Here is a 14846-nt window from a genome sequence, read left to right as displayed (position 1 = left end):
ATTAAGAAGGGAAGCTATTAATTAGCGAACCATATAGAGTAAGCTTAGTTTGTAGTAATAACTTACAGTACATGTAGATCATAGAGCTACTGGCAAGTTAGGAACAGAAAACCAAATAGCAGTAGAAATGGCTAGAGTAAAACGTGAGAGAAGCTTCTGGCCTGGGGATGGTACCCAGAGGTACTGAGTCCTGGCCTCTGTGCCAGGTACTTTCACAGGCATTGCACATACCCTGGGTTTAATCCTTACCCTGGTATAATCCTTGCGAAAGCCCTTTGAGCAGGTATTGTTATCCTCATGTCATGGATGAAAAGCCTGGAGGTTATAAACCATATAAGATCACACAGCACATGGCAGAATCTCTTTCTCTGCAGCTTGGCTCTTCTCTCTTTCTCATAGACTCAGAGAAACTACAGCAGGGAGGCTATTTTTTGAGGAATAATATATTGAAGTACATGAGAGGAGGGAAAAAAGCCTTCCTGCATTGCCAAAGATGATAGCATGAATGAAAATAAAATTGGAGAACACATGGCTGCTGATGAAGCCTATAAAGATCATACAACATATCTGGGAAGATGGAAGAAGACAGAAAGAAGTATAAGTGATTGAAAAGTAGGACAGTGAATTAGTTCAGCAGGTTTAAACACTGACTTCTATACTCTCTGGATCCAGGCATCTATCACCCAATCTATATAAAAAGTTATTGGTAGTCAAAACTAAAACTTGGCCAGGCGCAGTGGCTCATGCCTATAATCTTAGCACTTTGGGAGGCTGAGGCAGGTGGATCACCTGCTCGGGAGGCTGAGGCAGGAGAATTATTTGAACTCAGGAGGCAGAGGTTGCAGTGAGCCACAATTGCACCACTGCACTCCGGCCTGGGTGAGACAGTGAGACCCTGTCTCAAACAAAACAAAGCAACACCCTAAAACTTGCAATACAGGTCTAAAGTGTCTGAGGAATTTAACTATATAGTAAATAAAATTATTCAAAATGTGTGGTCGTTATTCTCAGGCAATTGATTTTTGTTTAAATTCTCAGTTTCTGTGTCTGGGCATGACATAGATTAAATCAAACTACCTTAATTTGGAGAAATTCTGTGCTTACTTACGTTCAGGTAGGGAGGTGAGGACACCTGTATCCCTACCTATGGGCAGAAACAAATGAGTGTTACAGAATTACTATTCCACTCAATTGCCCAATATTTCCATTTTACCACCATCTCTCTTATGTGAGTTTCTCCCAGGCCCTTAGTCTCTTAACAGGTGTTCTTGCTTTTCCTTTTCCCATACCAATCTATTCTCATCTTACTAGATCAAGTAATATTGCCAAAATATGAGATAATATCACTCATCTGCTTAAAATCTTGCCTCACTTCATTCAGATTCAAGGCCCACAAGACCTTACATGTTTGTGTGTTTATAATTTTTATTATGTTCCATTTCTTTCCTCTGTGTATACATATTCATTCCCTTCCAGCCATACTGATTCCCTTCCCATTTCTCTAACATGCCAGTTAGCCTCTCCCAATAGAGACTTTGTTCTAGGGGCTTAGAACACTCTCCCCCAGATATCTACATGACTAATATATGACTACACAATATTTTCCTGCCTCGTGGGATTCCTTGTTCTGTTATCTGAATGTCATTTTTCCATGAGGCCACTCCAGCTCCATCTTACTTTGCTCTATTTCTTACATACTCATAATATATCACTTTATTATAATAACTGCACATTGTCTATTTTCCCTGAAAGAGTATTACTCTAGATGAAAGGAATCTTTGGTTCAGTAGGTGTATGCTAGGTACATAGCAGACATTGAGTAAATATTTCATAATAACTGGCTTTTATGTCGGCAACTAGTGTTTCATTGCTGAATATAGTGACCCATATACAGCTGGTACCCAATAAGTACATGGACTGATTGATTTTCTATACTTTGTAGGTGAATTCACATCTCCTTGATCTAATTTTCCTGGAACTTACACCGACACATACATTTCCTCTTGTCTCCTCCTTATGGACAGACCTCCATTCATTTTCCTAATATTTCAAGTTTAAGCATATCATTAAGTTCTACTGAGTGAAGACAGTGGGCTTGGACAGTAAATGTCTCTCTTTACTCCTTGTTTGTCCTAAACCCATAGTTGCCTGAGAACATTTACCACTTGTGTCAATTCACAGGGGCGAGGTGAAGGATAGGGCACTGTGTTTCAATTCCTTATCATTTCACTCACCCATTTCTCATTTTATCTTTTATACATATATGTATGTACCTCAGTACACAAATACATACTATTCATAATTATGAGAATTATTAGGACTTGATCATAGCCTTTTTTTCATATCTGTAAACATGTGCAAACATAAATTATCTTGGTGTATAGGTTTTGTTAGGACATTGCTCTTTTCCTTAATTTTTTACATGATTTCTCTTGTATTTCTTTAAGTAGTCTCTTTCTGGTGTTAATGAATAAACTGGCAATTTTTATTTGTATTTATTCTTTTTTTCTAAGATAGAATATTCTGTAAATTTTGTTTGAAATATAGGAAAATCCTTGAATGGGGTTGTCAGGTCATTTACCCATCAGTATGAATTTGGGATTAATGGAAAATTTGCCAATTGATCTACCTTATCTTCATTCCCAGTGAAAATAGTTTTATGGTTGTATATGCTTATCAGCGCAGTTATTTCATAGTGTTCTAAAAACTCCCTAGTAAAGAGTAATTAGAAAAGCACTTCTGTTTATAGTAAAGTCAGAATGAGTAATTTGAACATACACACTTGCTAATTATAAATTAAATATATAGATGAACTAAAAAAAATCTTTCCAAGCATTAAATACCTACCAAGATAATGAGGAGTAATTGGACCAAGATGTAAGAGAAGGAATTCAGAAAGATGAGCCCAGAATTTGGAATGCCTTGCTTTAGGAACATCTGCTAATCTAGAGGAGCTGCTGAGCAGGTATTTGACAGAGATTCAGGGCTTCAGGGACAAAAGTTGAAGTCCACAGCTTGCCAAGGGTGAGCTCCCTGGATGAACTTCCTTACATAAATGCAGGAACCAAATCTGGACGGGAGACTGAACTAGAAGTCAGACAGTCTTGGAACACATTGCAGCCCAGTGTGAAGTCATTTTGGTGAGCAAGACAAATTAGATTCAGGTAAACCTGTAAGACTAGCGTCTACAGACACCTGTGAAGCAAATGAAAATCATCTCCAGATGATAATAGCATTATCTTGGCCTCAAATTATTTCTACTATATGTTTCAAATATGATGTCTGGTGCACAAGGATAACTAGGGCACAAAGAAAGAAGGCAACATGAAAACGAATTGTCAAAAATGGCAGACAGCAAACAAGGCCACACAGGTGTGCCATATGATAAGAATATTGGGCTCAGATTGGGCAAAAGTTTTTACTACACTCATGGAAATAAAAACAAACTTTAAAATGTTATTAAGGAATTGAAACCTACATACCATGACATTCTGGTTTTTAAAAACAGAATTGCCTGGGAAACACACTGAAAAATACAAAAACCAAAATGGAGAGCTCAGGTGATGTGTTTGAAGAGAGTAGACACAGTTGAAAATGGAATTCATGAATAAGAAGAGAGGCAAAAAGAAACGATCCAGAACAAAGCTGAAGAGACAAAATATGGCAAGCACAAGACAGAGGGCTAGAGACCCAGAAGATAGAGTGAAAAAGTTAAATATATATTTGCTTGGAATCCCAAAAAAGAGAAAAGAAGACATGAAGCAGAAAGAATATTTGAAGGGAAAATCATTTTTCAAATCGTTTGGAAGACACCAAGAAACAGAGTCACAAAGCACCATTTCAAATAAAACTGTGAAGACTAATCGGGAGGAAGAATAATAAAAATCAGTGAATTATGTTAAATTCGATTGAAGAGTATTTCATTAGGATACACTGTTTTCTGGTACAATCTATGTAAACTCTACTAGAAAACAATCTTACTGGTTAGAGATTCCACTTAATAAAAAATCTGAAAAGATTTAGAATTAACGTATCAATTATTGAAAGGTATATCTAAAAATGACTGAAAATGGTTTATTATCTAAATTGGTTACACTTTCTCCTTTCTTGATACATTTTGTGAATTCATTTTGTTTCAACGAACAAGGAAATTCATTTTGTTTCAACAGACAAGGAAAGAAAAATAACTCCAGGTATATGAAAATTCAGTCTCAGATTGAAAATTAATATATTTTCAATTGATATTTATTTACTTTAGTGTAATGAGATGAAATCACCATTGTCCTATCAGATGGCAGGCTTTATATAAATCTGTTCATATAGAGTTTTAATAGGATATTAAATTAAGGAAAACAGAACTCCCTAATCTTGGCTCTTTGTTCCCTACCCCTGCTGTGGGTTTTTTTTTAAAACAATTTTTTTTTCCTTTAGTGGACATATGGACAGGTTGAATAATGTAAAAGAGCTTAGAGAAAAGCCTTCATACTTCTGTATATCTACTGTCTAAATTTTTAATTAAGAGTGACTGTGGTTGGCATTTACAGATACTGCCATATGTTGGAAGAGTATGTAAATGACAAGATTCCCCATATCCTAATTTACTGCCTCTGACTTTGAGGCACTCTTTGTGATAAAATTCCAATCTAAGGCTCAGATGAAGCTTCCAATTACAGAGTACAATTGTCCTCCTTGAGGTATAGTTGCCGGATGGTAACCTAGAAAATTTCCCACCAGAGGCTTACCTGAGAGTCAAGTGATGAAAGGAGAGAAAAGAAATCTTGGCTGATTTTCATGAAATAACCTCCTGCCTGGCACAAGCCCATATTGGGTTTCAGAGTTCATAGAGTCCTGTGGAATGAAACTGAATGAGTCTTCACAGCAGGGCTGGAGTGCCCAGGAGACAAACTGGAGAGTGTTTAGGGCAAAAGAAAGTCAGGAGTCAGTGAAACTTGCTAAGGCATAACCCTGATACCGGCATCTGTTGGTGAAGATGGTCAAACCCCTACCTCTCCTTCATGTACAAACAAAAGAATTTTGAGGTACAGTATGGAGCAAATGGATGTTAAAAATTATTTCTTTTTTTTAACAACAATGTTTACTGAGAGGTGCTCATCTTATTACTGTCACAAGTAAGGATAAAAATGCACACTTTCTGAAATAGAGGAACATGCATTGGAAAGAAATTAGGGTAAAGAATGGAAAAAATAAGTAGAATAAAAATGTGGGAAGACAATATAAAAATAGAAAAATAAAAAAAGGAAAAGCACACATTGAATACTACATTAATATCTGATAATTTTCCTATGGTCCTATGGAAACTAGAATGGAAAATATTAAAGTGAGAAAAGATGCCTTCCTTCCTTCCTTCCTTCCTTCCTTCCTTCCTTCCTTCCTTCCTTCCTTCCTTCCTTCCTTCCTTCCTCCCTCCCTCCCTTCCTTTCCTCCCTCCCTCCTTCCCTCCTTCCTTCCCTCCTTCCCTTCTTCTCTCCTTCCCTTCCTTTCTCCTCCTACCTTCCTCTTTTCTAAAAGCTACCTTGTGAATTGAGCTGTTAAATGTCATATCACAGATATTTAGGGTAAAAAATGCCTTATTTTACCCCCTCGAAGATTTAAGGTTTGACCTATGTACATTCCTGATACTTTTTCCAATCATTTGAACTTAAAAGTTTAGAGGTCTAGGGAGCTAGGTGAAATTTCTCTCAACTGTTCTAAAGCCATTCAACGTGAATTTTCTAATACACCTACAATGATTAAAAAAAAAAAAAAAAACAGCCCTTAGTTGTATCAGAATATAAGGGTCCTTACTTTCACATAGGCATCCTGCAATGTTCCAGGAGAGGAGTCTTGGTCATGGAAGGTTAAAATCTTTCAAGTGTACTAAATCACTAGAGCTTCCTTCCACTTGGGGTCGCATTAAATGGCTTTTTACCTTCCAGGAGGGATTATTCTCACATTGTGGCCTGCCAATTTCTGATAGAAAACAATAAAAAACAACTAAGAACACCAAAAGAATTATCCAGAACAATCATAGTTAGTCATAAATTTTTGTTTGCATCTAATTTCTCCTGGTTAACAGTTCTCTGCTGACGTTATTTCTGTATAATAACTCCTTTCAGCTTCATCCTGCCTCAATAGCAAGTAAGATTTGGGGCCCCTTGTTGTTAGGGACAGAGCAAGGCACCTTGATTCATCAGACAGATACAGATGATCTAAGATAGAGATGTGAAAGGAGGGGGAGTCATTAGCTGTCCCCAAGGATCTCAAGAAACATTTCACTTCCTACTGATTATCAATGTCTTCCCCAGAAGAAAGTGAAACTTCAACAGTAATAATTTAGGACAGTGCTTGGGGAACAAAGCTCAAGGTCCAAGCAGGGATCAAAGCAATTATATTCAAGTAGGTGATAAATATTATCGAAATGATGGATTTTTTATGGGACTCTTAATAATTTGACTCTACCTTTCCTACTTTCTTCCCTGTGTTTGCCTGTGTGTATGTTGTATGTTGTAGCCAAACAGAAGAGCTCAGTGACCACACAGATTTGAGCCTTTATTTACATTGTTTTCTCCCTGAAATCTCTCCCATCCATTCATCCAAACTCACGTTAACCTCTGTCTTTTGGAACTACTATAAATGCAATCTCTTCATGTAGCTTTTTTGATTTCTTTACATGAGGCGGCATTTTTTTGTCTTACTGCTAGGTTTTTGTTTTTGTTTTTTTTTTTCTGAGTTGGAGTCTTGCTCTGTACTTTAGGCTGCAGTGCAGTGGTGTGATCTCAGCTCATTGCAACCTCTGCCTCTTGGGTCCTGGTTTAAGCGACTCTCTTGCCTCAGCCTCCCAAGTAGTTAGGATTACAGGCATGCACCAGACATGCCTAGCTAATTTTTGTATTTTCAGTAGAGATGGGATTTCACCATGTTGGCCAGGCTTGTCTTGAACTCCTGACCTCATGATCTGCCTGCCTTGGCTTCCCAAAGTGCTGGGATTATAGGTGTGAGCCACTGCACCTGGCCTTGTTGATAGTGTTTCTACCTCATTAGGCTTCAAGTGCTCAGCATTCTCTACTCTATGTTAATATTACTTGTAGAGATGATTAATTTTATTTCTTGGACCATAAACATTTTTAAGAAAGAGTCCATGTCTGATTCAAGAATCCCTGAAACTTTTACAAAGCTAGCACTTGTTATTCTTTTTTTGAGGTAAAATTAATAGATAAATTAAGCCTTTTATTGTTTTTCTTCCTTCATTTCTTCATTTATTCAAAAAATATTTTTTGAGCAATTAGTTTGTTCTAGGTTCTAGTCTAAGCATTCAGGCAAAATAAAATTTTATTTCTGGTGGAAGAAGCCATTCAGTAAACAAATTAAAATAATTACAATATAGAGTATGTTAGAAGTGATACGTAACCATGGAGAAAAGGGAAGAAAGAAAAGAGCAAACAGGGAAATGGCTTGTTCAGTTTTTAATGAGGTCATCAAGGAAGGCCAAGCTGATTAGGTTCCACTTGAACAGAAACCTAAGGTGAAAGAGCAAGCCATGTGCCTATCCAGAAAAAGAGCATTGCAGGCAAAAGGGATAAATCATGCAAAGGCCTTGAGGCATAAACTTGGCTGGTGAGTATTCGCAACAGAGAGCCAGTGATGCTGAAGAGAATGAGCAAGGGGAAGCAGTAGTTGAGGATGAAGTTCCAGAGTCAGTGGGGACTCTACTGTGGCTTTGTTCATCATTAGAAGGAATTTAGGTATTATTTAGAAAGAAATGGGAAACCACTGAAGGATTTTTAAAATCCCACAGGAGAGGATAGTCTGACTTGTCTTAGAAGTTTGTGTTCATGTGGTTGGATTCTGTATACTCAGTAGCAGTAGAAGCTGCCTGCATTGCGCAAATAGTAATCTATCCGCAGGCAGGGTCTCTGGTTGCGCAAGTAACATTATTTGTTAGATAAAGCACAGTAAGGAGCAATATATGCAGGCGTATCTGACTTTTAATTTCCTGTCACCAGGATCACTGTTCCTAAAACAAATCATAGAGAGCCGAGCACATGGGGTGTGAAGTATTGACCACTTCAATCTACTTGTTTTATCTTTGTGACTGAGTTCACTGATTTTCTCAGGGTTTCTATTTAATGGAATTTGATTTTTTTTTAAAGGGGCATGACTGGGTTTTTAATGCATTTCCTGATGTCAACGATTCACCAAGGATTTTCTAATTATATTACATTCCTTTGAAATTGCACATTCATTTCACACTCCTACTCTGCAGAGGGACACACTCTAAACTTAACTTGTCTACCATACTGACAATATCTAATTAGAATGAAAAAAAAATCCACTTCTGCTTGCATATTAATAAAAGCACTATATTTTACTCCTATCATTCTCTTATCAAATCTTCTTTGTCCATTAGTTAGCCTACAAGGAAATAAAAATTACAGCCTTATTGCTGCATATTTTTCTTTGCTAAATGCATTTGAATATAAATGAATTCATTGACTTTAAATTTCAGAAGTTGCATATAGGTAAATACCAGTGGTGAAAATTATTAAAATAAAAAAGCCAACTAATTTCCATACAGATATCTTAGACTGTATTGCCCTGAGGAGACTTGGATTTAATTTGGGAGAAATAAAGCTAGTCTAATTTCATATTATATTCAGGAAAATTACTTTAGGTATCTGGTACCTTATAATTTCATATAATGACTTCATAACTATGAACTCCTATCAGTTAGAATTTAAATTGTTCTAATTAACTAATCTCATTTTAATTGGAATACGTTTTTAGCAAGGTATTGGCAGTTTTAAAATAATCATTTTCAGATTAAGAAATAAACTTTTCTCAGATAAAAATAAAAATAAGAACCCCCATATCAATAACCTGATGAGAACCTAAATTAAATCATAGGTAACATGGAAAACTATAAATACAGAACTTGTGTGTTATTTCTAATTATTTGTAACTTTTAGATTATCATGAAAATTATGAGTGATAGAAAAGTTTATTCTCAAAATCTACCATCATTTTTTTCCTAAATTAAGGAGTAAGAGTAATGCAGCATTGATAATAATAGTCATTGGATGTATTTATTTTGTCTCTGGCACTTTACATGTAGGTCCCCATTAGAGACAAAAAGCTAAGACTTAGGCATTACAGATAAATTGCTGTAGTTAACTTGGGTGGAAAGGGGAAGGGCCAGATTTCAAATCCACGTCTTCATTGCCCCAAGTCTTATCTCTCTACTTTACACCATCTTTCTTCATCATAAAGATCAGCTTTACCTTACCTTGTGACCTGCCTGCCTTGGCCTTCCAAAGGGCTGAGATTACAGGCATGAGCCACTGCACTCGGCCAGGTCTTGATATTTCTAACCATGTTTCCAATACAATCTTTTATTTGAGTAAAAATAATAGCTGTATACCTAAGATAATATATACATACCTTCATATGCTCCTGTAAATTCAATGAAATAGATACGATTCTAAAACTCAAAAAAGAAGTAATTAAAAGAAACAGCTATAAGAACAGAGAGTTAAAACTAGGATATTTGCCTTCATAGACTGAGGGTGCTTTGTGGTAGCTGATCTGTACAGATTCAGACTTTATCTGACAGAAAATATGTACCAATAAATGCTAGTTTCTTTTCTCTTTCTCTAAATCTTTTCCCCCAATTTATCAGTGGCTTAAAAGAGACAGGTACAACATGATTAAAAATTTGAATATATACATTTCTGGGGAGGGTGTCGTGTGTGTGTGTGTGTGTGTGTGTGTGTGTGTGTGTGTGTATTTATATAGTAATAAAACCAAGCATAAGAGAATTGTCCCTAAATATCAGATAGGTCCCAGGCATTTGCTTTTATAAAGGCCTTTTATTTAATTAATAAGCTTTTAAACAACATTAGATTGATTATTTTATTTTCTTAACTCACCCCAAACAATTACTGTTCATAAAATATGGGTGTGATATGTTAGCACACAGACTAACAAACATGTTTAATATTCTTTTATTTAAATCATATTTCTGTGTACTGTCACAGGTACATATTCAACTTCTGGGATCTATTGTCTTTGTTAAATTCCTGAGATGGAATTAAAAGCCTAATGAATGCTTTTCATCTTTTTATGGCAGGTCACTGATTACACATGCCCCAAATAGTCAAAGAAAGACTACTCTTAGGTAGACAGGTGGATATGGATTCTTGTTCAGTCCAATCAGTTGTGGTCAGGGAGTGAAATCATGTAATCCAGAGGCAGCTCAGCAGAGAATGTAGATAAAGTGAGCAATGACGGTGAAATTTAACAGATATAAATGTTCACATTCAAAATAATAGCTTCTCAAATAAAAATTACTAACATTTCAAATGAAAAACTGATGACTTTGTTAATTGTAAGATCACACACAATATAACATAGAACATGTAATAAAGGACACTGATCAACTCATAAGTGTCCCTAGCCCAGTGACTAAAAGGGGAAAGTGCTATAATATGTGGGGTATGTAAAATGGCTTTATGAAATAATATGAGATTGTCTTTATTCAGGTTAACTATTCATCTGGAAGGAAGAAAATACCAGTGCTGTTATTTCCCTGGTTGGAATTAGAGGGGGTGGGTTTTAGAGCCAGGTGAGAATCATCTTTAAATCAAAAATGCCCCAAAATGGAAAGCCATAGCTGTGGTTAGGTCAAATGCCTCTCTTTCAAAGCAGCAAAAGCATTTTTAAATCAAGAGAGAAATTGAGCTGTGAATTCTCATTTTTAAGAGTTTAAGAAATTCGTTAAGTATAGTTAAAATTCATGTATCAAATTAGATCGTTCTAGGCATTTACAAGAACAAATCTCTGAAAATTTCATAATAGTGAGTTCAAAAGGTCTTAATGATTTCAAAATACATTTCCTATTTTCAGTCATAACTTTTTCTGAAGATCTCATGTTGGAAAGAAACACTCGACATTCAATTTCTCTTCTGCAAAGATTTTTATTCTCAAAACTAAGCAGTCTGAGCTCCAAGCAATTCATCAGACTAGTGAGGACTTTCTTGGGAGATAAATTTAACTAAGCTGTTAACCTATGAAAATGTGATTTTGAACAGAAGGAAAATGTCCAGTATCTAGGCTGCTCTCTTAATTATTTGGCTAAAACATTGCCTGATATGACTAGGAGTATATACACTTTAAAAATCTACCTTGAAATACTGTGTAGATGTTCTTTGTACTGAAAGAGGTGTTAATACATGACATTCTGCTTCAAGCTGTGGAATAGTGTTGGTAAAATCAAGAATACAGTGTTGAAGTGAATGTGTGAATGTGTGGTAAACTATGTCTGATCAGTAACCTCCCTCTAGCCCCAGACAATAGTTGTTGATAGATGTTAAGGTATATGCATTCCTGACTTGTTGTTTTCAGATTATTCATGATATGTAGTCTGTCCTGTCCTCTCCTAGTTTATTCGAGAGAGCTTAGGGAGCATATTTTTGGAAAGAGTGTTGAATGTAGTTACTATTGCTCTCAAAAATCTCTAATGCAGTATCTGAGTAGGAACAGAGGCCTGTATATTCTGTTATAAATCCTGTGATTCTGCTCATGCAATAGCTGGGTCACAGTGCCAGAAGGGACCTTCTTATTTTCCTGAAATATATTTTAGAGCTAATTTATTTAAAACAAATTCAAAGCCAAATGTGGGTTAAAAATAGGGAGAAATCTATGTAGAAAAAAATATTATTATGCTCTTGTTAAGGTTGATTCCCAGTGAAGTTTTCATTCCATCATAAATCCCAGATGAAGAATATGCTTTCTTTCCCATGTGAATGTAGTTCTACCAGTTGTAAAAGATGATACAGCAAAACATGCACTACTATGTCTTTAGGGTTAGCCAATCAAGATTATTAAATAAGCTGTGCTCATTTTCCCTGATATTGTCATGTTCATGGGAATAAGATAGTAATTAGAAGTTTGCTCAGTACTCTAGGAGAAGCTTGGGAAAAATCACCCATAAATGACCCTGTACTTTCAACTCAGGACCTGACTCAATTGCTGAGTGCAGAGCCTTTTTAATTTGAAGAATAATTATTTGTAAAATCAGACTGGTATATATAATTTTTGATCTAGCATGACTATAGAACAAAAGAAGCCTCTGGATACCAAGCTAACCTCAGATAAAAATACTTTCATACGTCCACCTTTGGGAATGACATGAAGCTAAGATTTTCTCCAACAAAGCAATGGCACTTTTAGTGAAGCAACTATCTTGGATATATCCTTGATGCTGCAAATATCCTTTTTAAAATTTTCTCTCTGGATCTGAAGCTTGATGATCCTAATCTGCTGAGTTGAATTTTGCTTTACCTAGACAAGTTTTCATGATTCTTTGTGCTGTGACTATTTGAGGTTATAATGACCGCAGCCTTTCTAATTCTTTCCAGTCCTATATAATGGCCATAGTTCATTCTGAGTTGCTTATGTCTCTCATATGTGTCTTTGCTGGACTAAAGTTGTCATTCGACTATTTCTCTTTTCCACCCTGAACAACACCAAATACAACTTAGATGAATTTAGTCACTGAATACTCCATGGTATCTGTAATGTTCATCTTTCCATGTGGTCCCAAACTCAGTGAACTCTGCCAACTATGCAGCAAATTGACATCAGCAAAAAGACAAGCAGAAAAAGACAGGAAAATGTTGTTCACTACACTTATACACTCACTTTTAAGAAGCAGTCACTATTGACAATTCAAATTTGAATTGAAGTTAGACTATCATAAACTAATTATAATTGGCTAGAATGGTAGATAATCACTGATTATAAAATATAAAAACCAATTCCAGCTACTCAGGAGGCTGAGGCAGGAGAATTGCCTGAACCCAGGAGGCAGAGGTTGCAGTGAGCCGAGATCGCGCCATTGCCCTCCAGCCTGGGTAACAAGAGCGAAACTCTGTCTCAAAAAAAAAATATATATATATATATTTTAAAATATATATATATTATATATATTATATATATATTATATATATATATATTATATATATAAAATGATTTTCATCATTCCATTAGGCATTCCTGCACCTTTCTCTGGTGCAGGAATGCCTAATGGAATGATGAAAATAGTTATGAAGAAGATAACACCAGGCAGGATAATGTCAGGGGCAGCCACTGGGACCGGACAAGAAGAATTGAACAAGCAGATAACCAGATATTAAGGTATTGATGAGGTAAGCTGTACTCTGTCAGTTTAGGGTAACTGGACAGGTCAAAACAAGAAGTCATCTCCAAAATACCAGATGTGGCAACAGTAAGACCAAATAATTCAAAGTCATCCCAGGGTTATGAACAACTCTGGAAAGCAGTTTCTTAGGAAAAAAAAAAAGTTAATTTTAATTTTGCTAAATAATCACATGGTCAATCCTGCTCCCAGACATAATTCTAATGGTTAAATTGATAATTGTTCTTTACTACTATAGACTAATCATTCTCCAGTTCTTACATATCACACAGTTCACAGTCCCTTAGGCCACATGACTTTCAGCAGCCCTAAACTTAATACCCTATGTTCATCAGCTTACGATAGCAGAACTCACTTGGTCTGATCAAATGAGTTCATAAGTGTTCATTTATGCCTATGTGGAGTATTGTTCTCAACACTGTCAATGCATCCTGTTGGTGAAGCCCTTTTGATTTTAAATTAAACTCTAATTTCTAATTAAGATTAAACTCTAATTTAAATTAAACCCTAACTTCAAAGGACATTAAGATTAAAGAATCTTCCTTTTAGATAAGATTATGCTTTATTTGTCAAAAATCAGCGGTATTTAGATAAGAAAAATGGAAGCAGTATTTTTCCTTGTTATTTTTCCAGTTATAGGAATTAAATGTAGACTTAGCATCTGTCTACCAAGCGCTGCCAAATAATGCAGTCAGTGCTTAAAGAAATTCTACTTTTGATGCCAGAACTGAGACTGTGTTGACAGTTCTTTAATGAAAATTTCTGGAACCAATGAATGACTTTTTCCTGTAACACATCCTCTTCAGGTGAATGCTAAGATTAATGGGTTATGTTTAGACAGTTAAAGTGTTAACAGAATTGTTTATGTTATGCTGATTTTTTTTCCTGTGCCAAATATATGAAGCATATGATCTAGACAATAAGAATTGAGGATGTCCCAAATTACGCAAAAGCTCATTACATTCACGTCTCAATTATTAAGACATAATAACTTAATAGTGCTTAACTTTGTGCCCCTCACTTCACCTTCATATTCCAGCTGCCAGAATTTGACTGTTCATTTTTAGCCATCTGACAGTTCATTAGCACTGTCACCAACAGGTGAGAAGGGAAGAAAAAGGAGGCATAAATCCAATCAATCAATTTTACAGCTACATAACAGTGATGGTGACTACTTTGGTGGAGGAAGAGTTTTACACAAGTGGAAAAAATTGAAATTTTAGTGTATTGAAAGACCTTACTGTCAATATGTAATGTTCTATTGTCTAATATTCTCAGCAACTTGGCAGACTGCACAGCAATTTAGGTAGACATGTATTAATAGCACCACCCATTTATGCATGTGACATGCCTTCCCATTATCTAAGTAACATTTTCTTGGCCACTACTATCATGAAATATTCATACTGTGCTTTTTGAAAATCTAGCAATTTTACTATTTGCTATTTTATTATTTACTTAGCAGTAAAATCAGTGAATTCATTACGTAATTTCTAACAATCTACTTGGTTATTAGAAGGTTGTAGTTGTTTGAATGTTTTGTTGACTGTGATAAATGACAGAATAAATAGCGATATGCTGTTCATCAAAAACCATAAAAATAAATATTTGTAAATTGATAACCACAAAC

The sequence above is a fragment of the Callithrix jacchus genome, chromosome 14 (assembly GCF_049354715.1).
Source record: "Callithrix jacchus isolate 240 chromosome 14, calJac240_pri, whole genome shotgun sequence".
Lineage (NCBI taxonomy): Eukaryota > Metazoa > Chordata > Mammalia > Primates > Cebidae > Callithrix > Callithrix jacchus.
Note: the sequence above shows the minus strand (reverse complement) of the source record.